Source organism: Macaca fascicularis, chromosome Y (genome assembly GCF_037993035.2).
Source record: "Macaca fascicularis isolate 582-1 chromosome Y, T2T-MFA8v1.1".
Taxonomy (NCBI): Eukaryota; Metazoa; Chordata; class Mammalia; order Primates; family Cercopithecidae; genus Macaca; species Macaca fascicularis.
Window position 1 is genome coordinate 12,896,319 of NC_132903.1, and position 26,892 is coordinate 12,923,210.

The 26,892-nt window shown below is 38.1% G+C and overlaps 1 pseudogene; it reads right to left on the reverse strand.

Moving 5' to 3' along the window:
* Positions 1 to 26,646, reverse strand: LOC141409588 (uncharacterized; annotated as a pseudogene).
* Between the last annotated feature and the right edge of the window lie 246 nt (positions 26,647 to 26,892).

Consider the following 26,892-nt stretch of genomic DNA (forward strand, 5'->3'; position numbering starts at 1 on the left):
CCGCACCTAATACACCACTAGGTTCAACAGGACACTCAAGGATTGATGTAGCTGGTGCCAATGTGTAGGGGTACTCATAGGGTGTATAGATTAAACCAGCTTCAGGCCCTGGAGGAACTATCGCAGCAGTTGGGTGAGGAGTTCCGTTTGGCATGACAGCGGTCTGTATTTGTCTGATCAAAGGCATTATGGTAGGGCTAGCTGGAGTAGGAGTAGGCAGGGCAGCTGGAGGGAGAACCGACTCAGGCTCAGTAATGATCCTTGGAGCAGCCTGGGCTGTTGCTGCAAGAGAAAACGCAATGGCTCGTGATTTAATGTTGGCATCTCTGTAGGTGCCATTCAGAATCACAAGGTCCATCACAGCTGCATCATCTTCAGGCTGTCTTCTCCTTCTGCTGCAGGTACCAATAATTTCTTCACTTCTTCAACTCTGTCTTCAATTTGATTTCTGTTCTGTTCTGAGCATCTTCCACAGTGATTAGTACATGTAAATCTTCATTTAGATACTCCCAATTGGGCTTGCCTCTATTTTGCTCCTCCTTTTTTTAATCCCTCATTGAGCCTTTGCCTCCGACCATGATTTTACATCCGGTTTGTGCTTCAAGTTGTTTGGCCATAAGTCCTCTAGGTCCAAGGATTCTCCCAACAAAATAAAAATCTGGGTATTCTTTTACAGGCACATAAAGTTTGTCTTGTAAATGAACAATAGGTCCCACAGCATCAGGCAATTCTGCACTCCTTATCTCTGTACTGCCATTTAATTTGCCATTGTACACGTCTTTCCGTACTCTGCTAATTTCTTCGTCCAGCAACCGCTCGAGGTAGTTGAATATGTCCCCGAAGTTAGGCAGGCTGCTCATGACCTTCTAGGGCTACCGCTTCTCCTTGGTTTCCACTTCCCCGACCATACTCCCCTCTCCGCAGCTCACTCCGCCCGCCGAAGAAGAGAGAGGGGCGGGGACCAGCCCCGGCCGCAGGCCACCTCCGCGCCGGCTCCCGCTCTGGCTCCCGCACGTGGCCCCCGGGCAGCTGGCACCGCGCGCTGGCGCGCTCGCGCGCCCCCTGCAGGCGCTTTCCGTCCGGGCCAACGCACTCCCAGCCGCGGCCGCACTCGGCCGCCTGGCTCGGCGCTTCCCTCAAGAGGCAGGCTAGCGAGCGGAAGGCGGATCTCGGCTGGCCCAGTGCGTGCGCGGGGCGCCGGCCGCTGGCCGCTGGCCGCTGGCGCCGGACGAGGAGGAGCCGCGGCCCCGGCTCGCTCGGCTGGTAGCGCCCGCTCAGCGCCGCCGTCGCCTGTGCCGCAGGCTGGACGGTCTCTCTGGGCTGGTAGCTGCAAGGGCGCCTCTGTAGCTGCTGCTGCAGCCGCGCTCTGACTGCCTCCCCCTGCCCCCGCCCCCCTCCCTTACTTGGAGGCGGAGTTGGCCTCCTGTCCCACAATCTTTAGGTAAGCACTAACCTTAAAACCTACAACGAGACCATCCTGGCTAACACGGTGAAACCCCGTCTCTACTAAAAAAAAAAACAAAAACAAAAACAAAAAAACGAGCCAGGCGAGTTGGCGGGCGCCTGTAGTCCCAGCCACTCGGGTGGCGGAGGAAGGAGAATGGCGTGAACCCGGGAGGCGGAGCTTGCAGTGAGCCGAGATCCCGACATTGCACTCCAGCCTGGGTGACAGAGCCAGACTCCGTCTCAAAAAACAAACAAACAAACAAAAAAAAAACCCTACAACTTGCCAAACCATAAATATGCCTTGATGCAGTACGTGGATGACCTTCCTTTAGCAGCCCCAACCCAGGATGACTGTTTGATCAAAAACCCAGACCTCCTCATCTCCTGTGAAAAGCAGGTTACAAATGACCCTTTTTTTTCATAAACTGCTCAAATATGTAGGTTTCATAGTAAGTCATGTAGAGTGCCAGCTTGGCCATAAGCAGAAGCAAGCCGTTTGTACACTGCCAACCACAACCACTAGTTGTCAAACAAGAAATATTCTTAGAAACAACAAAATTCCACCATATCTAAATCCAAATTTTTAACTGATGCCTAAGCCATTATATAAAATTACATAATGGGTAAGAATTAAAGCCTCCTCTGGAAACCTAAACAGCAAAAAGCATTTAAACGAATCAATAAAGCCTTCACTCAAGTCCTAGGGTTCGAACTGCCAAATGTAACTAAGCCTTTCTTTCTATATATCCATAAATGAAAAGAAATGGCTATAGGGTCCTTAAATTATAAAATTACAGCATTGTCCAGTGGCATATGTATCTAAACAGACTCTGTGGCACTAGGATGGCCTCCTTGCCTTAAGGCATTAGCCACTACTGCCTTGCTAATGGAAGAGGCTAACAAACTGACTTTGAGACGACAGTTAAGTGTCCAGGTGCCACATTCAGTCAAAACTCTGATGACCCAAAGAAAGAACCACTGTTTCTCAAATTTGAGAATAATGCAGTACCAAGGGCTTGGATACAAAAACCATTACATTACTTAGAAAACAGTAAACACCTTAAATCCGACCACCCTACTTCCAGTCAAACCTGAAGCTCCCCTCCACAGCTGTATCTAAACAGTGGGAGAGGTATTTTTCTGAACAGGGAGATCTTACCAATCAACCCCTCAAAAACCCAGATATCAAATACTTCGTAAATGGAAGTATTTTGTGCTAGAAAGAATCCAACAAGCCAGAAATGCAGTGGTAACATTAAAATCTCTAGTAGAAGCTCAATCTCTGTCTACTGGAGTGTGAGCACAAAAGGCAAAATTAATAGCCCTAACAAGAGCCCTTTTGCTACCAAAAGACAAAAAGGTCAATATTTATACAGACTCTAAATACACTTTTACCACTCTACATGTTCATAGAACTGTATATAAAAAGAAAATCTCTTAACAGCTGGAGGCAAATAAATAAAGTACAAAGAAAAAATCTATAGCCCTTAACAGCTCTATAGACTCCAGAAAAAGCAGCAATAATGTGTTATTGGTTGTACCAAAAGGCAGAGACATCAAAAGCCAAAAGAAACAGGAAAGCTAATAAGAAGGCAAAACAGGAAAAAATAATTTTGCTGCGTTTTTAAAAAACCTTAAATATGCTTCTCATCCTAGAACCTCCACTCAGAAGATCCTAAGTTACACTCCAAATAAGAGGGCCTGGCTTACCCAAAAACTAGAAAATACACTATGAAAAAATGGTAAAAATTCTATAATAGAAAATTAGCCATTCCAGAAATCATAGCCCCTAAATTTGTAAAGCTAATTTATAAAAAAAACTCATATAAGAAAAACGGCACTAAAAATTTCTGAAATGCTACTTCTAAGTACCAGGACTCACTGCTGTCACTCAAATAGTTTGTGAACAATGCGTAACTTATGCTTAAAACAACCCAAGGCAAGTCCTATCCGGCCCCCAGGAATCCAAAAAATAAAAGCTATGCCTTGTAAAAACTTACTTGTAAACTTCACCAAACTGTCTCATGACAGGGTTTATTGTTATATACTAGCACTTATTTACACCTTTTTAAAACAAGTTAAGGCTTTCCCACCAGGACAGAAAAAGCAAACACAAGTGATTAAAATACTGTTTAAAAAACATTCTCCTCAGGTTTAAACTGCCTCTAACTTTAAGTCAAACAATAGTTCAGCAATTATAGTTGAAATAATTTAAAATCTAGCAAAGTTGTGTAAAACAAAATAAAAGTTACACACAGCCTACAAACCACAAATTTTAAAAAAGAAAATAAAACACATAAACCAAACACTCAAGCAGTTAATTGAAAAATTATCAAAAAACTCAATTATGATAGAATCAAATCCTGCCCATGGTGCTCATCCAGGTCAGGTGCACCCCCACTAAATAAACTAGGTATTCACCCTATAAAATTTTGTTCAATCAGCCACACTCAATCAAAAGTCAAATTAAAAGTAATTTCTGTAAACTAAAGAAATTATCCATCAAAAAGCAAATGCAGTCTTTAAAAATAGCAATACAAAATATTCATACTTAGGTATGAGTATGAATATACATTAAAAAGTATGTACATTTTTTAATGTACATAAAAAATGCCTTTATGCCTGAGAGAATAGACATGCTTCTTTAAACCTAAAGACTCTATTTGAGTTAAAAAATGAAACCCAACTTCTCTAGAACCCGTGTGCGGTGGACCCCATACTGTAATGTTATCCACACCCACTGCTGTTAAAATTGCAGGAATCATGCTTTAGATTCTTTATGGTGGGTTGAAACTGGCAGTACAAAACAAGTAAATGAGCCAGCAGGACCCAAACCATGAACTCAGCTAATCATGGAACAAGACTGAGTTGTCACTGAGAACAACGGCCCTGCTGTTGTCACTCCAAAAACTGACCAGTCTATGCAAGACTAAAGATTAATAAGAAGACGACAAGCCCTACTCTAGTCACACTCCAGAAAATAGCTAGTCTATGCACAGCAAAAACTTTAAAATTCACCAAGCAAGTAAATATAGTTAAAAATCTTAAGTCTAATAACTTGCACTGTAATACTAATAATTTTATTGCTATTCTGTCGCTATGCTCAACCTCCTTCCCTTGGTATGAATCTCTTATAACCATGCTAAATATAAATATGCTATTCATTGCTTTACTGTTATTTCCCCACTAAACCATGATAAAAATAAAGCACCCATAAAATGGTGCCCACCCTCTACACATAATACATAGTCTGAAACAATATAACCAGCCACACTGCTACTCAGTTAATAGCTCTAACTAAATATGGACCTTCGCCCAAAGAAGAAACATGCTTTCCCATAAAGCATAAAATAATCCTAATGACTTCTATTAAATTTCTCCTTTAAAGGTATCAAAAAAGAGAAAAAATGTGGCAAGACAAGGGTTAAAAAGGAAAGAAAAACAAGCTTTTATCTGCTTAGCTAGCTCAGTCCAAGGACAGTTATAAAACAACACTGTCCAAAAAGTTGAGGCCAAAGGAGGAGGTTGCAGATACCCCTGACTGGAGGAAAGTTGAAAGAAAAGCAAATTGCTTTACTGTCTCTCCTTCTCTGAAGCATTCATTTTGACTATGTTTATCAATGATTGTATTTATTAAAATTTGTAGGTTCCAGTTTTTCTTTCAACACAGCTGCAAAACCCAGCTATGCAAGTCAAGAAGTTATGCTAAGTCAACAATTATGCTGTAAGTTGCATAAGCTTTCATTGTATAATTAGCTGCTTTAGTTCTGCTTCTGTAAGTTTGCTTACAAAAACCCTGCTCAGTCATTCTTCAATACTCAGCCTTTCTGGATATAAGTTTGCTGATCTGGTGCATCTAAATAAATTCTCCTGTTTCCCCATGTCAGCCTCTATGGTCCCCTATTTCCCACAACACCAGTTATGTTCCCAAAGCTTTTTCTTTCTTTGAGACAGAGTCTCACTCTGTCGCCCAGGCTGGAGAGTAGTCTCACCGTACTGCAGCCTCTGCCTCCTGGGTTCAAGCAATTCTCCTGCCTTAGACTCCTGAATAGCTGGAACTACAGATATGCACCACATGCACCACCATGCTAGGCTAATTTTTGTATTTGTAGTAGAGACAGGTTTTCGCCGTGTTGGCGAGGATGGTCTCAAGCTCCTGACCTCATTATCTGCCAGTGTCAGCCTCCTAAAGTGCTAGGATTACAGGCATGATCCACCACACATGGCCAGCTTTTTTTTTTTTTTTTTTTTTTTTTTTTTTTTGTAGTTGTGATAAGCCAAAAGGAAGGATAACATATAAACATGCTGAGTAGAGCACTTTGCTCACTCAAGTTTGTACTATTGCCCCCTGAGCTGGTTCATGCTGATAATATGTGGAATTATTTTTGGAAATGTTTTATCATTATTGAAAAACTAAACTCCTAGGAATAGCATTCGGACTCCAACATTATTTTTTTTAACAACTGCAGTACGTACTTCACAGCAGAACATAGTTACAAGGAGTAACTGAGTAAGCAGGTACTACTTGCTGAGAACAATTCCTCGTGGTTATGGTGAGGCGGAGCTATTCTTTACAACACAAAGAGAAAAGGAATTTTTCGGAACATTTTATTGAGTAACAAGGCTTTTTGTCAGCTGATGCTCTTGGGTTTTCCATTATTAAAACTTCATATTCATGAATTTTATTCTTCCAATGTAGTCTTTCCCAGAGACAGACTGAACTTCAAGACAAAAGTGAATTTTCAGATGTGGACAAGCTAACTTTTAAGGATAATAAGTAATCTTTTAAATGTAAGTTCCAATGTGAATACCAGTTTTTATAAGTTAAGGATCTAGAAAGCTTAGTTTTGGTGAAACATATCTTTGGTATAAAAAATAAACAAACCAAAGAGGCAAAAAAACAGTAGTTACATATTGGAACATTTTTATTCTTTGACAAAACTACAGGTACAGCTATGTCACCTAATTTTCATATCATGAAGCTTTATATAATTGGGTGTTTTTACTTTTTAAAATTTTCATCATGACTAATAATTTCAGAGTTTGAGCTAAGCTCGTAAATACATTATTAACTTGTCAGATTTAAAATAAGTGATTTAAAAATGTATTTCTTCCTTTATATGGCATACAAGGATGTTATTTTTCTTTAAATTTGCTGATTCTGTTGATTTCCTCAAATTTAGAAAACCTCACTTTTAGTGAAAGGGTGGAGATAAAAGAATATTAAGAGTCCAGAAACTGGTGCCCTGACTATGGCCCTGCCTTAGACTGTCTCACTTTGTAGTCACTTTGTAAGTGTAAAATAAGCATGTAGAGCCTACCATCTCTAAAATTCTTTCCAGCTTAAGAAATCTTTATATTTGTATGTAACCAATTGGTTAGTCTTATGAAAGTCATCTTCAAATCAGGAATTATAGTATTTTGAAAAGTTAAATGAAGGGCTTAGTAAATTTTGTGAATATTTGTTAAGATATTTGTGTTAAATCATTGAAATTTAATAGAATTCAAATGATTATCAACAAGCCATTTGAATTCTTCACTGTCACTGAGTTAATTTTCCTGTTGGGAAATACAATTTTGTAAGCAAAGTTAATTATTTTAAATATAAGAACACTCTGACAGGCAAATACATTGGCAAGCGGTTATGTTTGGAATTTCACAACATTCTCTTGAGAAAAAGTGCACCTAGTTATTTTGACTGAAGTTCCCATGCTCCAGCCCATTGCCCCCACACGGCACCACTCTTTTTGGTCTTGCTATTATTGTTAAGGAAGACTCATGGGAAAACCATTTATGCTTCATGCAGATGCAGGAAATGTGCCCAGGAGTCTTTAAACGAATTAGTTCTCTTCGGAGATATGCCTCATGTGGGTGCTGCTGTAGGTGCTGTGCCCATCTCATATCAGCACTCAAGTGAGTTCTGTATTTTGACTGCAGCAGGTTCACCTACTGAATAGCAGTTTGTGTACTCTGTGAATTATTTCATGTATCACTGAAGGTCTTTTTGTAGGTATAAATTAGTCAAAGCATTGGTTTGGGAGTTACAGTGTCATTTTGTTGTTAATGACATTTCTGAAGTAATTTCTGTGATAACATGTAAAGACCCTGCTGAGGAAAGGACACATTACAATGAAGGACTTCTCATTTAGGCTTCCCAGGTGAAGTGCTTAAAAGTGTTTTCTTTTATTATTATTATTATTATTATTATTATTATTATTATTATTATTCTAGGGTACGTGTGCACAACAAGCAGATTTGTTACATATGTATACGTGTGCCACATTGGTGTGCTGCACCCATTAACTTGTCATTTACATTAGGTATATCTCCTAATGCTATCCCTGCCCCGTCCCCCTTCCCCACAATAGTCCCCAGTGTGTGATATTCCCTTCCTGTGTCCAAGTGATCTCATTGTTCAATTCCCACCTATGAGTGAGAACATGCAGTGTTTGGTTTTCTGTTCTTGTGATAGTTTGCTGAGAATGATGGTTTCCAGCTGCATCCATATCCCTACAAAAGACACAAACTCATCCTTTTTTATGGCTGCATAGTATTCCATGGTGTATATGTGCCACATTTTCTTAATCCAGTCTGTCAGTGATGGACATTTGGGTTGATTCCAAGTCTTTGCTATTGTGAATAGTGCCGCAATAAACATATGAGTGCATGTGTCTTTATAACAGCATGATTTATAATCCTTTGGGTATATACCCAGTAATAGGAGGCCGGGTCAAATGCTGTTTCTAGTTCTATATCCTTGAGGAATCGCCACACTGTTTTCTACAATAGTTGAACTAGTTTACAGTCCCACCAACAGTGTAAAAGTGTTCCTATTTCTCCACATCCTCCCCAGAACCTGTTGTTTCATGACTTTTTAATAATTGCCGTTCTAATTGATGTGAGATGGTATCTCATTGTGGTTTTGATTTGCATTTCTCTGATGACGAGTGATGATGAGCATTTTTTCATGTGTCTGTTGGCTGTATGAATGTCTTCTTTTGAGAAGTGTCTGTTCATATCCTTTTTCCACTTCTTGATGGGAATGTTTGTTTTTTCTTGTAAATTTGTTAGAGTTCTTTGTAGATGATGGATATTAGCCCTTTGTCAGATGAGTAGATTGCAAAAATTTTCTCCCGTTCTGTAGGTTGCCTGTTCACTCTGATGGTAGTTTCTTTTGCTGTGCAGAAGCTCTTTAGTTTAATGAGATCCCATTTGTCAATTTTGGCTTTTGTTACCATTGTTTTTGGTGTTTTAGACATGAAGTCCTTACTCATGCCTATGTCCTGAATGGTATTCCCTAGGCTTTCTTCTAGGGTTTTTATGGTTTTAGGTCTAACATTTATGTCTCTAATCCATCTTGAATTAATTTTCATATAAGGAGTAAGGAAAGGATCCAGTTTCAGCTTTCTACTTATGGCTGGCCAGTTTTCCCAGCACCAACAATTAAATAGGGAATCCTTTTTCAATTTCTTGTTTTTGTCAGGTTTGTCAAAGATCAGATGGCTGTAGATATGTGATGTTATTCTTGAAGGCTCTGTTCTGTTTCATTGGTCTATATCTCTGTTTTGGTACCAGTATCATGATGTTTTGGTTACTGTAGCCTTGTAGTATAGTTTGAAGTCGAAAGCGTGATGCCTTCAGCTTTGTTCTTTTGGCTTAGGATTCTCTTGGCAATCTGGTCTCTTTTTTGGTTCCATATGAACTTTAAAGCAGTTTTTTTTTTCCAATTCTGTGAAGAAAGTTATTGATAACTTAATGGGGATGGCATTGAATCTATAAATTACCATGAGCAGTATGGCCATTTTTACAATATTGATTCTTCCTATCCATGAGCATGGTATGTTCTTCTATTTGTTTGTGTCCTCTTTTATTTCACTGAGCAGTGGTTTGTGATTCTCCTTGAAGAGGTCCTTCACATCTCTTCTAAGTTGGATTCCTAGGTATTTTACTCTCTTTGAAGCAATTGTGAATGGGAGTTCATTCATGATTTTGCTCTCTGTCTGTTGTTGGTTTATAAGAATGCTTGTGATTTTTGCACATTGATTTTGTATCCTGAGACTTTGCTGAAGTTGCTTATCAGCTTAAGGAGATTTTGAGGTGAGACAATGGGGTTTTCTAAATATACAAACATGTCATCTGCAAATAGGGAAAATTTGACTTCTTCTTTTCCTAATTGAAGACCCTTTATTTCTTTCTCTTGTCTGGTTGCATTAACCAGAACTTCCAATACTATGTTGAATAGGAGTGGTGAGACAGGGCATGCCTGTCTTGTGTCAGCTTTCTTTTTTTTTTTTTTAATTTATTTATTATTATTATACATTAAGTTGTAGGGTACATGTGCATAACGTGCAGGTTTGTTACATATGTATACTTGTGCCATGTTGGTGTGTTGCACCCATCAACTCGTCATTTACATCAGGTATAACTCCCAATGCAATCCCTCCCCCTCCCCCCTCCCCATGATAGGCCCCGGTGTGTGATGTTCCCCTTCCTGAGTCCAAGTGATCTCATTGTTCAGTTCCCACCTATGAGTGAGAACATGCGGTGTTTGGTTTTCTGTTCTTGTGATAGTTTGCTAAGAATGATGGTTTCCAGCTGCCTCCATGTCCCTACAAAGGACACAAACTCATCCTTTTTTATGGCTGCATAGTATTCCATGGTGTATATGTGCCACATTTTCTTAATCCAATCTCTCACTGATGGACATTTGGGTTGGAGAACTACAAACCACTGCACAGTGAAATAAAAGAGGACACAAACAAATGGAAGAACATACCATGCTCATGGATAGGAAGAATCAATATCGTGAAAATGGCCATAGCGCCCAAGGTAATTTATAGATTCAATGCCATCCCCATCAAGCTACCAATGAGTTTCTTCACAGAATTGGAAAAAACTGCTTTAAAGTTCATATGGAACCAAAAAAGAGCCCGCATCTCCAAGACAATCCTAAGTCAAAAGAACAAAGCTGGAGGCATCACACTACCTGACTTCAAACTATACTACAAGGCTACCATAACCAAAACAGCATGGTACTGGTACCAAAACAGAGTTATAGACCAATGGAACAGAACAGAGTCCTCAGAAATAATACCACACATGTACAGCCATCTGATCTTTGACAAACCTGAGAGAAACAAGAAATGGGGAAAGGATTCCCTATTTAATAAATGGTGCTGGGAAAATTGGCTACCCATAAGTAGAAAGGTGAAACTGGATCCTTTCCTTACTCCTTATATGAAAATTAATTCAAGATGGATTAGAGACTTAAATGTTAGACCTAATACCATAAAAACCCTAGAGGAAAACCTAGGTAGTACCATTCAGGACATAGGCATGGGCAAAGACTTCATGTCTAAAACACCAAAAGCAACGGCAGCAAAAGCCAAAATTGACAAATGGGATCTGATTAAACTAAAGAGCTTCTGCACAGCAAAAGAAACTACCATCAGAGTGAACAGGCAACCTACAGAATGGGAGAAAATTTTTGCAATCTACTCATCTGACAAAGGGCTCATATCCAGAACCTACAAAGAACTCAAACTAATTTACAAGAAAAAAACAAACAACCCCATCAAAAAGTGGGCAAAGAATATGAACAGACATTTCTCAAAAGAAGACATTCATACAGCCAACAGACACATGAAAAAATGCTCATCATCACTGGCCATCAGAGAAATGCAAATCAAAACCACAATGAGATACCATCTCACACCAGTTAGAATGGCCATCATTCAAAAGTCAGGAAACAACAGGTGCTGGAGTGGATGTGGAGAAATAGGAACACTTTTACACTGTTGGTGGGATTGTAAACTAGTTCAACCATTATGGAAAACAGTATGGTGATTCCTCAAGGATCTAGAACTAGATGTACCATATGACCCAGCCATCCCATTCCTGGATATATACCCAAAGGATTATAACTTATGCTGCTATAAAGACACATGCACACGTATGTTTATTGCAGCACTATTCACAATAGCAAAGACTTGTGTCAGCTTTCAAAGGGAATGCTTCCAGTTTTTGCCCATTCAGTATGATATTGACCGGGGGTTTGTTATAAATAGCTCTTATTATTTTGAGATACGTTCCATCAATACCGAATTTATTGAGAGTTTTTAGCTGGAAGGCCTGTTGATTTCATTAACTGTTCAGTGTCTAGCATACTAGGTGGAATTTTCCCAAAAACTCTTCCGCAAAAACTATTTTGTGCGGGCCTTATCATCTTGAGAAGGCATGATGAAACACTGCTAACTCCCATTATATAACTTTAATGTGATAGAAACACATAAATATTATTTCTTTTTCCATCTATATGGTTCTTTTGTGTCTTAAGAAATTAGGTAAAAACTTGCATTTCAAATTGTGGAAAAGCTCTGAAAGTGAATTAACTTAGCAGAAGAGAACAAATTGTCATCAGACTTCGCTTGTCTGTCCCACTTTCCCATTCCAGTCTTCTTTCAGATTATCCACTTTCCTTGCTGGAGTTGGAAGAAGATGGGAAGAGAGCTGTGGGAGGTTTCTGCTTTCTTCTGGGACAGAGCAAACAGCCAGATGTTTTTCGTTTGGGATCAAAATGTTTAATCCTCAAATATGAAAGAAATTTTCTCAAATTAAGCCATTTCTTAGTCCCCACAAAACAGTGAAAATACATCATCTTCAAAACATTTCGTAAACATATTGTTAGCAGTTTCTTGCTTATACCAGTCTGTGTATTCCATGAATTATTTCATGTATCGTTGAAGGTCTTTTTATAGTCACGGCACTCAGGAACATACAGAATTAATTAGAGAGACAAGGGATTTTGAGAAGTTTGACTTTGCTGATTCCAGAGTAAATCTGCTTTGGAAAGCACTCTGTGAGATGTGATCTAGAGCCTGTCTCTGCTAGGCACTTTCCTTGGGGGTGAAAATAGAACAGTGAACCAATCAAACCCTTGTCTTCCTGAATTTCTAGTCACTGAGGCAGATGGTCAGCAAGCCATTACCCAGGACAGCAGAAGAAATGAGCTGCAGCTGACGAGTAGGGGACATGGCCACAAGAGGAAGTTTCTGAGAGGCAGCCATTTGTCACAGACCTTAACAAGGGAATAAAATAGGGTGATATAATAAAGAAAATCAACTGAGTAATGAGGTGTTCTGCATCTGAGATAGAATGTACATTATAGTACTGGGTTTAAAATTATTAAGCAGCATAGTGAGTAATGTTGTTATTGAGAAATTTTTATATTAATCATTTCATCTGGGCACAAATGGAATAAAATGGCTGAAATTTGCCATCTCTCAGATGAGGTGCCAAATAAACATACTTTATTTCTTTGCCTTTGTATCCAAATAAGTTTTGTATTCCACCATGCAGGTGCAAAATATATACCAGAGCAGATAAGTAGTCTGTTTGTCTTCTTTATTTCTCAATATAGAAGTGCTTAAACAACATTGCTATTTTGAGATTACTATTCCATATAAGAAAGGAATTTCATTATAGAGTAACTTTTCTTTCTTCTTCTAGCAGGAAGAAGTAGCATTTCTGCCTGCTGAAATGATCAAGTGTCTCTTTTGGTATTATAATTTCATGGGAAGGATTGAGAAGAGATGGGGAGGGGACAGAGACAAAATACTGTGTTGCTTCTCTCTTATTTGTGAAACTAACTCAGTCCCTGTTGATGACTTTAAAAGAAGGCAGAGAAAAAAGGGTTCATAATCCTCCAGTGAATGTATATACTTTTTTCTTATTAGCATTGCTAGCTTTAAAAAAAATAGTTTATGGGTCAGAACTGGAAGAGAAAGGTCAGGATAATTGAAACATTTGACATGTAGGGATCTCTGCCAAAATGCAGAGGGAACAGACAAGTTATTAAAACTTGAGTCTTCTGTGGAAAAAATGAAAGTGGACAAAACAAGTATTTGTGGGTTTTCAAGAAGCAGGAGCAAGATATTGTGCAAGCAAGATACTGTTGTGGTTTGGTTACTTGTCACTTCAGAAATAAGGAGGAGATGGCATTTTAGTTGGGTCTCAAATAGCAAATCAGACTTTATGACAATGTGCGAATAACTCAGGCTGAGGAGACAGTACAGGCAAATGCCAAGCAAGGAAGACACAACCATGGCCAGGCCCCAGTGAGTGGGTTGACACAGATGAAATATTTCTAATACATAGTTGGTAGTGTTTTAGGAAATCAGTATGCAAAGAAAGAGGCAGATTATCAGAGCTCAGACTACTGGGGCAGAGACAGTGCACAGCAGATACACACCTTCCCCTCAGGAAATGTCTGTTACAGATGACCACAAATTACCAGAAGGCAGAGACTGACTTCAAGGAGAGTCTTGACTGGGCTATGTAAGTATTCCAGGGAGGTGGTGAGGAAGGCCCCTGTTGCAGCTGAAGGACAGGGAATGTGAACATACCCACACCAGTTGCTGGGGATGGAGGATAGAAAGAGCATGATCAAAAACCTGGGATGATCATGCCTGGGATGAAGCTGGTACTGTGGTGTTTTCACATATGTGTGGCAGGAAACTGTCAGAACTGTTGATGTGAGGATATGTAGAGAGATCAGGAGTAGAGGAAAATATATGGAAAGGATCCACATGCGAATAATCATGAAAACCCCAGGAAGGGTTGCTGTCCATTTGGAGGAAGTGGGGAATGAAAAGTAAGATGGCTGGAATGGCTGGGGCAGTACCAGGGTGTGATTTCTGTTCTGGTTTTTTTTTTTTTTTTTTTTTTTTTTTCAGGGTAGAACAGACTTGAGCATCTTTATGGAAGTAAAAGTTATAAAACTGCTTTGTACAGAAATAGGGATCAGTGGCTCAGTCAGGGTCCTAAAGACAGGAGAGGGATTATAATCAAAGGCAGAGGCAGAAATGTAGGCTTTGCTTCTGAAAAGTGAAAGGAGATCTGTGTAAAGGACAAGAACCTGCAACATGGAGGGATGATATGTCAGTTGGAGTCGGTCATGATGAGGGTGACTTGTATTCATCTCAGCCAAGTGAAGTGGGATGCAGTGGCAAGGAGTGGGACTGGGGGCTTGAAGTCAATGAACATGGAACAGCGACTTGAAGCAGGTCACATGCCAACCAAAAGCCAAGCAGAATCTCCCGGGGTCCTCACAAGAACTCCTGCAGACTGGTCCCGCATTCATTTGAAAAATCTTATATGGACAGCAACTCTTTATTTTCTCTCCCATTAGGTGTAGATCAGAAACAAATTGAAAAACAAAGGAAGAAGAAAAAATATGGAAATAGCAAGCAAAAGAACGAAGGCAGAGAGAAGAAAAAAGGCAGAGTGACCCACATTTTAGAAAGGCAACTAGAAAAATTGGATCAAGAAAAGGTAATAAGTATGACTTAATTCTCTGTACAAGTTGCTGCATTGTACACCTTTAGTAAGTACATTGATGTCAGGGAAGGTAGTCAAGTAGTGTCCAAAGTCAGAGGAGTGGCAGGTGCCCTAAAAGGCATCCCTGTGCTCTTCTTGTCTTACAAGCAGTGAGAAAGGCTGCATAGAATGTGCAGCTTAGGAGTTTAGTAGTAAATGATTGTTTTTGAAGGTAATTTTTGTGCATTCTCATTCTCATCTAATCCTTAAGTAAGGCTATAAAAAAGGTAGAGGTAAACTGTGCTTTGATTCAGAATGTTGCTTTGAAATCAGAGTTAAAAAGAGACTGTCAATGTCTAGCTGGCACTAGAGGAACCCAAGGGCAGAGATGGCTGCCAGTTCAAGATTGCTTCCAAGGGCATATGTTGCCTCCGTTTTTCCTCAGGTTCATTCTTCCCTTCTGTGTTCTGATTCTTGTCCCATCAGATGGATTACTCTGTCCACTTAACACACTTGCTAAGTCTTGCTTGAATTACTATAACATATGGATGATCCCTGGATTCCTGGTTAATACAAGTGTAAAGCACAGGACACTTGCAGGAAATTAATTGCTTCTTTCATTGAGCTGACTCATTTGTTTTCCATTAATGATAGCAATGACTTCCATTATAAAAAATTAGTTCACTGACTTACATGATGTGGGTGGGGAACACATAGGCTTCTGTGGTTTATTTTAGCTTCTTGGAACAGAAATCCACATCTGAGTAATAATCTTTCTTCTCCATTGAAGACAAAAAGGCGAAAAGCATAAAAAATCCAAAGTTCAAATGTAACCTTGAGTTTTTTAAAGGCATTACTCTTTTGAAAAAAATTTATTAATTTTTTAAGATAAAATATTTAAGAGATTTTGATTTGTCAAAATTTGTAAAAGTAAGGTAGTTCATTGTTTTATGAACAAGAAAGAATAAAACTATCATATAACAAGTACGTTAGTACTGACTTTAATATTTTATAGAAGTCTGAAGTGTCATGGTGCTAAATGCATACCTGATGGTTTATTTTGATGGGCTTGCTAAATTTTGTGTTTATAAATCACCATTTTTTAGGCTTTTAAATTACACATATGTTTCAAAAATGGTTCTTAAAGTATTTCATAAAATTAATGCATACCTATTTTCAAAATTCCTCCTTTTCCCCCATGTAATCAGAACTCAGAAAAGATGGTTCAGGAAGACTCCCTATAGATATACTTCAATCTAGTGACATAGGTAAAATGGACTTGGTTTCCTCACACACTGTGTTTTATATGTGAACAGTTCATTGCTCATTTGTCAGCCAAAAGAAATGGTTAGAAATTTGAGGTTGCCTGTAAGAATTTGTTCAATCAGTCAGAATTACTGACTATAAAAAGAATGCATTGAGTTTTTTAACTTGTGAAATTGATCCTAATATAATTTATAAGCTATGCCAGAAACTCCCAAGGAAATAAGTTGAGAAGATATCAAATAAATCTAACACATATTTTCAAAATTTTTACATTTTTATTTTTGTCTTCTGTTTGGTAATTTAACAGGCTTTTCTCATGAAGGACTAGATGACTCTTGGTAACCAGGTTTGCTGTCCAGCTTCTAACTCAAATATGATGAGAAGTTACATAACATTTACTCCTTTGTAAACATTTCTCTGTCATTCAAGTCAAGCAAAACCACATTTCCAGTCATAAAATGTCTCATTCCTTACACTAAAAGGAGCTATTGTTTTTCAAAAAAACTTTCTTATTTTTGTCTTAAAGTTTTAGATGAGTATAACCTTTCTTACTGGTGAAACGTACGCCTACATTTGGGAAGGGTAAGCTGTGTTCTTTCCTCTGAAGAGTTTGGCTGCCATCGGTAAAACAAGAGGTCATTTTGCCCAGCACATGTCTGTTTTCTCCCTGAACATTAAAATACAGATTTTCTAGGCATTATAAATAGTACAATATTGCCTCTAGTCTTTCCATTTGATGCCTGTAGCTTGAATATATGTAACCCTCCAGAATTTATATGTTGGAATTTAAAACCCCCAGTGTGATAGAATTAAAAGTTGGGGAATTTGGGAGGCAATTAAGAGTGCAATTAGTGACCTTATAAAAGAACTCAACTGAACTAACTAGGCTTTTTTGCCCTTCCACCATTACAGGACGCTCTATTTGTCCCTTCTGGAGAATACAGCAACAAGGTGCCATCTTGGAAGCAGAGACCAGGCCTTCACCAGACATTGAACCTATCAGTGCTTTGATGTTGAACTTCCCAGTCTCTAAAACTGTAAGAAATTTCTTTCTGGTTTTATAAGTTACCCAGTCCAAGGTATTGTGTTACAGCAGCAGGAACATACTGAGATATTGTGGAAACTTTGGTCTTTATACTTCATGAATGGGATTCAAGTATTTCATTAGTTTTAAAACACAGGGCTCCTCCTTTACAATTGACTTCATTTTTATTTTTAAAAGTAAACTTTTACAATGTAGAACTGGAAAATAATATCTCTACTCAAACCTGTGCAGTGTCCCAGGTTTTGTGGCAGAATCACTGTGGATAATTTAGAGACTGCTTGTGATGTCATCTATGTATTATTAACAGTTTCTTCTGTCTATTCAGGTGACTTAAATAATCGCACAAAATGCTACTTAAGCAGTAGGCAGTAAGAAGTGTGGCAAAGTGCACACTGATTGAACTGTTGACTGTTTTTCTGTCATGCATGAATAAAGAGTGATGATGCAGAGTTAGCACCTCAATTAGGAATGACCATGTGTCAAGAGTGACAAAGGCAAGGCCTCACTAAGAAATGTCAGATATGAAGAATCCAAATTCAGAATTTTGTTGACAGTTAAGGAGTTCAAACAGATTATGTAATAAAATTCTGAATAACATAGTTATCTCTGCAACTCTAGAGCGTATCTGTTAGAACCGGGTTTATATATATTTCTGAGTATATCTTTCAATTTTTGTACCTTTGATTTGAAAAATAACCAACTATACACGGGCTCTGATTATTTGTAATTTGCACAAGTTTAAGACTTGTTAATCTCATAGATACGTGGATTTTATTTGTTTAAAAACTAGTCAGAAAACTCTTACTTCATACAGAAAAGTACAGAAATGCTAGTGGCACTTTTATGCCCAATACAGCTCAGTAGATTATAATATTTTCTTAAATTGCTGAAGAGATTTTTGCCAGAAATAAAACAAGTAGCACTTACAGACTTGATTTCCATACCAATGTGAAATCTTTAGTATGCACTTTATTCAAAAGCAACACCATCCTGTGGATAAAGAAAGATAGGATTTATATATTGTAAAAAGGCAAGTGAATGAAGCTATACTTTTATTTCATTTATCTTAATACACCCACAACTATTTTCACCAAAATAGATATTTAAAATAAGCATACACAAGTAATGACTATTATCTATCTATATATATATATTGTTTAACACTTGAATAGAACTATAGGAAGCCCTTGACACTGATTGAAAAATATGGATTCACTGTTAGGTTACAAAAACTTACACATAGCAAAATTTAATTTTTTTTACATAAAAATATTAGGCTATATAAACAAAACTTTCAAAAGTTTCTGATAATAGCTACCAGAAGTAGAAAGGTAATACTATGCTTGAGGCACTACCTCTTCTGGAATGCTGGACTCTGAAGGCACCACCATTGCTGGAAATAATAGTTAAATCTGTCATGCAACAGGAAAACAAAACATGTAGCTATTTTGGAATAGTTATTCTGTACAGAAGACAGTTTCTCCTAATTAAAAAAAAATCCCAAACAGGTATTTTTATGAAGTAAAAAAAAGAAAAACAATCAACTGATATTTGATACTTCATGTACAAATTTAATAGCATCCAGATAAAAGTGTACTTCTTTTCTTAATTTTGAATACATTTCTGCACATATGGTGTTCTAAAATTCAGGACACAGTCAAATCACAAGTTAATTTTTAATGTGAATATACATAGTGGATCCTATATTAAGCAACCCATTTAAAAAGCACCAATGTATCCAACAGTTAGATAGACAATTTCATAAAGAACTGAACAGAGTTTACTTTACCATCACAAACACCCAGTACCTATAGTCACTTAATGTCTGGAACACAATAATGCAGAAGGCAAGTTTCTTTTGAAAATGGCTTAAACTCAAGCAGTTTTCTTGTGGAATATCAAACTTTATTATTCCAAGAAATTAAGGTTTAGATAACAAAAAAATGAAATACCAACCCTAATTTAAATTACTTACATCTTCAAGTCTATAAAAGTAGGAGGTTTAGAGATCTGTGGCCAACTTGAAATTAGGTTTTACATAATTAATATGAAACGGTTTACCCAGACCACTGAAAAACGGTTTAAAGTTGTGGTCATTTTGGCAACAATTCTTAAATATCTATACACACACATATATAAAATTAATTATATAACAATTCTTATATATATAAAATATATAAAATTAATTATGTAACAATTCTTGTGTGTGTGTGTGTGTATATATATATATGTATATATAGAGAGAGAGAACAAAATTCTTTGAAAGATATTTGGGTCTCCGGTTATGATATAAAGTTTGAAAAATGTATACCAAATTCTCTCTCTCTCTCTCTCTATATATATATATACACACACACACACGTGTGTGTGTGTGTGTGTGTGTGTGTGTATAAAATCTTTCCATTTGATGCCTGTGGCTTGAATATATGTGACCCTCCAGAATTTATATGTTGGAATTTAAACCCCCTCAATGTGATGGAATTAAAATGTAAGGAATTTGAGAGGCAATTAAGAGTGCAATTAGCGACCTGATAAAAGAACTCAATGGAACTAACTAGGCTTTTTTGCCCTATTTCTCATCTTTATTTATTTTCCTGCTTTTAACATTAATCATTTTTCTACACTTTCTGTAGTTGACTTTATTCTAACAAAGTAAAACATTTGTTATCCCCATTAAATAATAGAAAAACAACTTCTTGCAAAGCCTATTTCATTTGGAGATATATTTTTCTTCTTGCTAAAAAAAGAAAGAAACTTTTATTCTTTTATTGGAGATATATAAATCTTCAATATTTGTTCTAAAGAAAAAGATGTACTCCCTGGAAAGTATTCCAGGAGCTACATCCAGCAGATTGAGACAGAAAATGAGGTGTTTGAACATCTACATTAATTTGATGGGATACGCATCTGTAATGCAGAGCAGCTGTCTGATAATTTGTCAGTGCTGTAAATGCACCGGCTGAAACATTCAGGAAAGCATTTATGTGTTTGTAATTGAGTTACTCCTTGTACTGAAACTGAGTATCTTGCAGTTCATGTTTTTGTTTGCTTTGAAATCCTTCATTTCTTTGCTTTGATATCCAGCCTGCATTTTGCTGTCATCCAAGCAAGCCCAGTTAGAAGACAGCATCATGACAAAATGGACCTGGAAGAGAAGGATGAGCATGATGGCTAGTGAGCATGTGAGAAGGCAAAGCAAAGTGCTAGTTAGATTAGATGGACTTGACATGAAAGGAGATGAGGGTTATTCTTCAATAATACTTGCTCTACTAGCAAAGCTGTCAATCCTGAAAGTGTGCTCTACTACTTGGTTTCACATTGAAAAACTGAAGAAAAGTAAGTACAGAAACATTGCAAAGTATTTCTATTAACTTTTAAATGTCTGTATACTCATCAGTCTGGGTCAGTAATACATTAAACGCCTATCACTAAAACTGGGATTTGTCTACATAAATAGATATTCATAAAATTTGCCTCAGGTGTATATTGAGACAATGCTACTGAGGCATTTAAATTTGTGTTATATTATGTTTAAAGGTTTTTCCATATTTTCATATTTCTTATTTTCTGTAACACCATATAAGTTATATGTTACTATCCCTCTTTATTGCTTGTATTTTTCTTAAAGGTCTCCTTTGCCTCATATATCAGTGGCCTTACTTTTTTGATATTTAATTTTCTCTAATCCTTTATTTTCATTATTTCAGTGTGATTATTTCAGGTAAAAGCAATTTTTTCTCAATCTAATATTAGAGTATTTGATATTTTAACACAGAAATTTAAACAGTGTACATCTAACATGTAGATATGTAACATGTAGATATGTAGTTATGTAGATAACATGTCTTATCTACTTAACTAATATCTGATTAGACAATTGTTCTACCCTAGATTTTCTTTGTCCCTGCCTTTGCCTACTCTCTATCTGTCTTAGTTCTTCTCCCCCCTCCCCACCTGCCACCTGTTTTCCTTATTGTGTTGATTTAGCTTTGTCATATTTATTTATTTTCCTGCTTTTGACATTAATCATATTTCTACACTTTCTGTAGTTGACTTTATTCTAACAAAGTAAAACATTTATTAACCCCATTAAATAATAAAAAAACAACTTCTTGTAATGCCTCTGTCCTTTGGAGATTTATTTTTCTTCTTGCTAAAAAAAGAAAGAAACTTTTATTCTTCTTTCCTTGGTCTTCTGATACTTGAATAATCTTCGTGAGTTCAACAATGTGTTTTTAAGTAACAGTAATGTATGCAGAATAATATTCTGTGTAGAGATTACTTTTGTATTCTACTGTTGCCCTTTCTCTCTACATTTTTGTCTTATGGTATTTTTCATAAATGTACATGAAACCTTTCTACTCTGATGTCAACTCTCATAACTTCTTTTTCATATATGGTCACCAGATAAAATGAACGATTGCAAGTTACCTTTTCATTTTAAATAAACAAAAAACAGCATTTTCATATAATTCTCAACATTCTCATAATTTAGTAATATTCTCAATATTGTGTGGACAGATTCATACTGAAAAGTAATTATTTTTTGTCAATAAATTGTCAAATTTTAAATTAAAATGTGAATTTAAATTCCCGTATTTTCCCCCTACATCTGGCAACCTTACCTTCAGATCTACTTAGGTAATTACTTGTTTTTTCTATATTTATGCTGAATCTACCGTATAAGAAACAAACAGAAAATTATTTGATTTCCTTTAGTATATGCTTCATTTTTCAATGATGAATAATTGTTTATTTAAAAAATTTATGTGTCCTGCAACTCACCTGTTTTTGCCTTTAGTTTCCTTTTCTTCATCTCAACCAACACCTAACCCTACTTATTATGAAGTCTCTTTTAATTTAACATTTTACTTTTGAATGGGACCTCTAAGTGTCCTCCTTGACTATCTCTTAGGGTATGGAACATTGAATTAGTGATGTTGTCTTTGAAGTTGTAAAGCAATCTTAAGTTCTTGAACATAAAGTTATTCTTGGATTGGGGGAGCAGTTTTATGTTAATCTTTCCAAGTTATTTGGAACTTAATTGTTCAATCTAGTATTTTATACCAGTTTCTGATTTTGAGGTGGTTATATCTTGTAGGTCATATGAAAATCCTCTCCTCAGTTATAATATCACACGAGAGAGGTTCAGATATGAATCTTTACTCTCATGACTTTGAATAAAAACCTCATTTAGTGTTACATCCTAGTATCTGTGTGCATGTCTTTTAGTATTCACTCAAATGTTCTCGCTAAGTATCTGAACAACACTTACTTTCACCAATTGTTTAGACAGGGAATCCAGCCTCACTGAACAAAGAAATGGTCTCTTTCTTGGGAATATATCCAACTTTACTCCTCAATTGACTATTTAAACAAACTACCAAGGCTGATCTCAAACTAATATTGGAGTCCAAACCTCAAAGTGATTTCTTTCTTATAGTGAATTTGATTTTTTTAAGAAAATAGTTTTGTCTTACACTTATAATCTCTGGCTTTCATAAGAGTTACTTTAGCAAATTTTCACTTTGCTCCAGAGAGCTAGAAATAAGTGCTTGATTTCTATTAATCACTTGTTACTTAACAAATAAAGCCTCTGAGTAAGGTGTTATTACTATATCCATTCTGCAATTGAGGCAAGACATTTTTTTTTGCTTGTATTTCTGGAAGCATCGCCAAATATATTATTTTCCCAAGTATATGGCAGATATTCCATCTTTTCTTCATTGATCTATAGTATTTATATGCTATAAGTCACTGGCTATTTCAAATATATTATAAAGACTTCTTTGAGATTATTTAATTTTGGTGGAGACTTTATTTTATACAATCGCTTTTTTGTAGGCAAATCACATCATATGATTATCTGTAGTAATATCTTCCCATGTTTTGCATTACAAGATTTACTTTGCATAGTACTTTAAAAGCCTTTCTATAACTTTCACCTTTTAGAATTTCCAGTTACAATGCCACACATCAATGTTTCCTCTTAACAACCAAAACTCCACAGACATAACGTCAGAAAACAAAGACAGACTCCTAAATGTAGAAAGTAGAAGACTAGTTTCTCTAGGGACTTCACAACTTGAAGGGTGGTAGTATGGTAAATTTACTGGGTTTTTCTCAGTCTTCCATTTATCTTAGATGATGGACTGTAGAAGCTTCCAATCAAGAATCTCCAATAGACACAGACTAAAAGGGCTTCAAAGAAATCCTGTTCTCTCCTAAAGTACCAGGAGAGGATGACCTACCCACAAACAAATACAATAAAACACTTCTAGGGGGAATAACCAAGCTACTCAAAAGTAAAACCCTGTCTTTGTTCAGGGCTCAATGTTTAAATGTTAATCCACTAAATCAGTGTGCACACAATATAATCCTCCTTTTCCACCCATTGGTCTCCCCTGTTCCCTAATTCCTGCAACCTTTTCTGGGAGCTCACCCAGCACTGGAGAAGACAGGTTAGCTGTCTCTTTTGCCTATTGGACTGGAGCCCCGGGTGGGGAAAGATCCATGTCCCCTGGTGCACCACTGGGAGAACTTCAACCTAGAAGAGAGACCAGCTGTCCCATGACACTGTGCAACCCCCCCCACCCCATAGCACAATGGAACCTAAGGGGCTACAGGGCAATTCCAGGGACAGCGTTCTGCTGGACCATGGGAGGTTTGGGGCCCACGAAAGGACCCGTCCCATGAAAATGGAACGAGAGCCTGATCATCTCTCAGGATGTATCTAGTTATCTGACCCAGGCTGCAAGATTTGCTTGCTAATTCAAATGAAACCTACACCCCAACCTAGGAAGAGGAACTGAGAGTAGGAAAGTGTGTGAATGTGTGTGGAAGAATGGAGTGATGTGTGGGGGTTTGCAGGTCTCTTAGCATAGACCGTATATCCCAAGGGAAGTGTGGGACAGACCAGGACTACTGGCAAACGTCCTCCGAAACTACCACACATGGTTTAGTGAGGCATCCCACCATTTAGTGATTGTTGCGTTGTGGGTTCAGGGTTTATACAAACCCTCCATTAAAGCTAAGCAGCATTTGAAAGACTCCCACAAGGTAAGTGGTCTAAACAGTCTGAAGCAAAAGTAAAAGTGTAAGTGCACAGCACCATAACTAGGAGCAAGTGGGAGGGAAGTTGTCAAAACCCACCCCATTAGAATGAAAGTTTAAAAAGTTTAAAAAGGTTATACTGGGAATTTTAGGATCAAATTGACTCCTCACAGGTAAAGGACTTTGTGAAATAGAGTGGCCCTCTTTTATTGTCAGGTGGCCAGCTGAACGAACAATATATAGGGGAACAATTGGCCATGTGCATCAAGTGGTGACTGCGGACAGAGGACAGCCAGGGCATCCAGACCAATTTTCTTATATTGACTCATAGCTAAATATCGTTCAAAGTTGACCAGCATGGTTACAGTCCTGCCTGACATCTGATTGCAAAACCTGTGTGACTTGAGCCAAGCCTAAAGTAAAAGAGGAATCAGCTTCACCAGCAGCTATAGAGGAAAAGGGAAAGCCGTAAGAAGGGCAAAAAGCAGTGGCTTTACAGAAACCACCAGAGGAGAGAGAAATCTCTCTACCCTATACCCGAATTTGCCCCTGTTTACCAAGGCCAACAGCCCCTGAGGAGTCAAATTCAGATGTGACACACTCTGGGTTTCATCCCAAAGTGAGAAATCAGAGCCCCTGCCCCAGGAGATGAAGAAGGAGTGTCAGAATAATCAAGTGAGCTGCCTTTGGTCTGGCCATGACCTGGTTCTGCAGATGTCTCTCAGGGAGACTTGGAGACCCCTCTACTATGATGAACATAACCATATTTAAGGGGGCCAATGGACATTCTTCTATTGACCTATTTTGATCACTGTACCATAACTTGGCAATAACATTTTCCTTCCTACACAGAGAAGCCCCAGGCTCTCTTGGATCTGATGCAGTCTATTTTCCAGACACATAATCCAACTTGGCCAGATTGTAGACAGCTTCTCCTGATGCTGTTTAACACCAAAGAGCACCAAAGGATGACTCAGTCAACCCTCCAGTGGCTAGAAACCAATGTGCCAGAAGGCACACTTAATTTCCAGGCATACGCTCTGTCCATTTCCCAGAAGCAGACCCTCACTGGGACCCACATGACTTGACCCAGTTTCACACTTGCAGAAGTACTGAGAAGCACTCCTGCAAAGGGTAAAGGAAGGTGGAAAACAGGCAAACAATATAGGAAAAATCTCAGAAGTGCTTCAAGAAACTGATGAGAGCTCTAGCCAGTTTTATTAGAAACTCTGTGAGGCATTCTGACTTTACACACCATTTGACCCTGAGGATACCAAGAGCCAGCAGATGGCAAACGCAATATTTGTAGGAAAAGTCCAGGGATACATCAGGCAAAAACTACAGATTTTCTGCAAAACAGAGGGCTTTTCAGGCATTAATGCCACCAAGCTTTTGGAAGTGGCCACAAAAGTGTATGTTAACTGTGACCAGGAGGAACAAAGGGAGGCTGACTGGAGTCTCAGAAAGAAAGGCCAATGTACTAGCAGCAGCTTCATGGAAAGGGAAGCTATCATCACAATCAGATGCAGATGCAGACGCAGACTAAGATTCTGTGTTGGAGGAGTCACTTTAAATGTTTGTGAATGCCCTGTGTGGCTTCTCATGGAAGTGGGTATTGGCAAACCTCAACAGGACTTGATGCTGGTTTTCACTTTGCTATTACCAGTGCCTGACTTACAACCAACCTTGGTGGGTTATTCTTAGCCCCTACTCTAGGAATTTTTCTAAGTAGCCTAACAGGTTCTCCAGCTCTGGCATATGGACAGTTCTGGTGACTATCATGTGTATACTCTATTCCACAGCCTGTGGGATGATGAGGGTTAACACCATGGCCTTTGGGTGAGTTAGGCTTAAAATTATGTCCTCATGTGGCCCAAAAGCTATCTGTGCTTGCAGTTTCTGGAGCAGGTCTCTTCCAATTAGGGGAACTGGGCAATTTGGGAGGAACAAGAATTCATGTTGGACTTCTCTTCCCCCTATGACACACCTCCTTGACTGGAAAAATGTTCTCTTTTCTGGGTCCCTTGTAGCCCCAATAATAGTTGTATCATGTTTAGATAGTGGCCTTATGGGCTGTGTCACTACTGAGTGTTTAGAACTCATGTTCACCATAAAGTCCATCAGTTGGTCCTCTACTTCTACTGTGACCGTGGGCTCCTGGGGGCCTTGGGAGATGGAGCCTAGTCTTGCATAGTCTTCAGATTTTTCAGTCTATGCCAGCCTAATCAAGTTGACGCCTGGCTCCCTTATGGAGTAGTGGTGCTTGGCTGGCTGTTTTATAGTTTTATGTCCTCTGTTATTTCTTTTACTGCCCTGTGGACACTTATTTTTCCAGTGTCCCCTCTTTTTGCATTGCACACATTGATCCCTATCTAGTTTCAGTTGACTTTTGCCTCTCTGCCCTGTTTGGCACCTTCCACATCTGCGTCTGGATCTGCAAACTCTCCCACAATCTCCCACATCTGCATCTGCATCAAAAACTCTCCCACAATCTTTGGAGACACACTGGCATCAGACATCAAGGCCTACACACTGACAAATGACAATTGTGCCTTGCTACAATACATAAACGAACTTCTCCTGGCAGCCTCAACCCCAGGAGACTGTTACCAAGGAACCCAAGACTTCCTCCACCATCTTTGTGGAAAACTGGTTATAAGGTATTCAGAAAGAAGGCCCAAATTTGCCAAGAAAGCATCCAATATCCAGGCTTAATAGTAAGTCAAGGGGAACACCATCTCAGCAATGGGCAAAAGCAAGCTGTG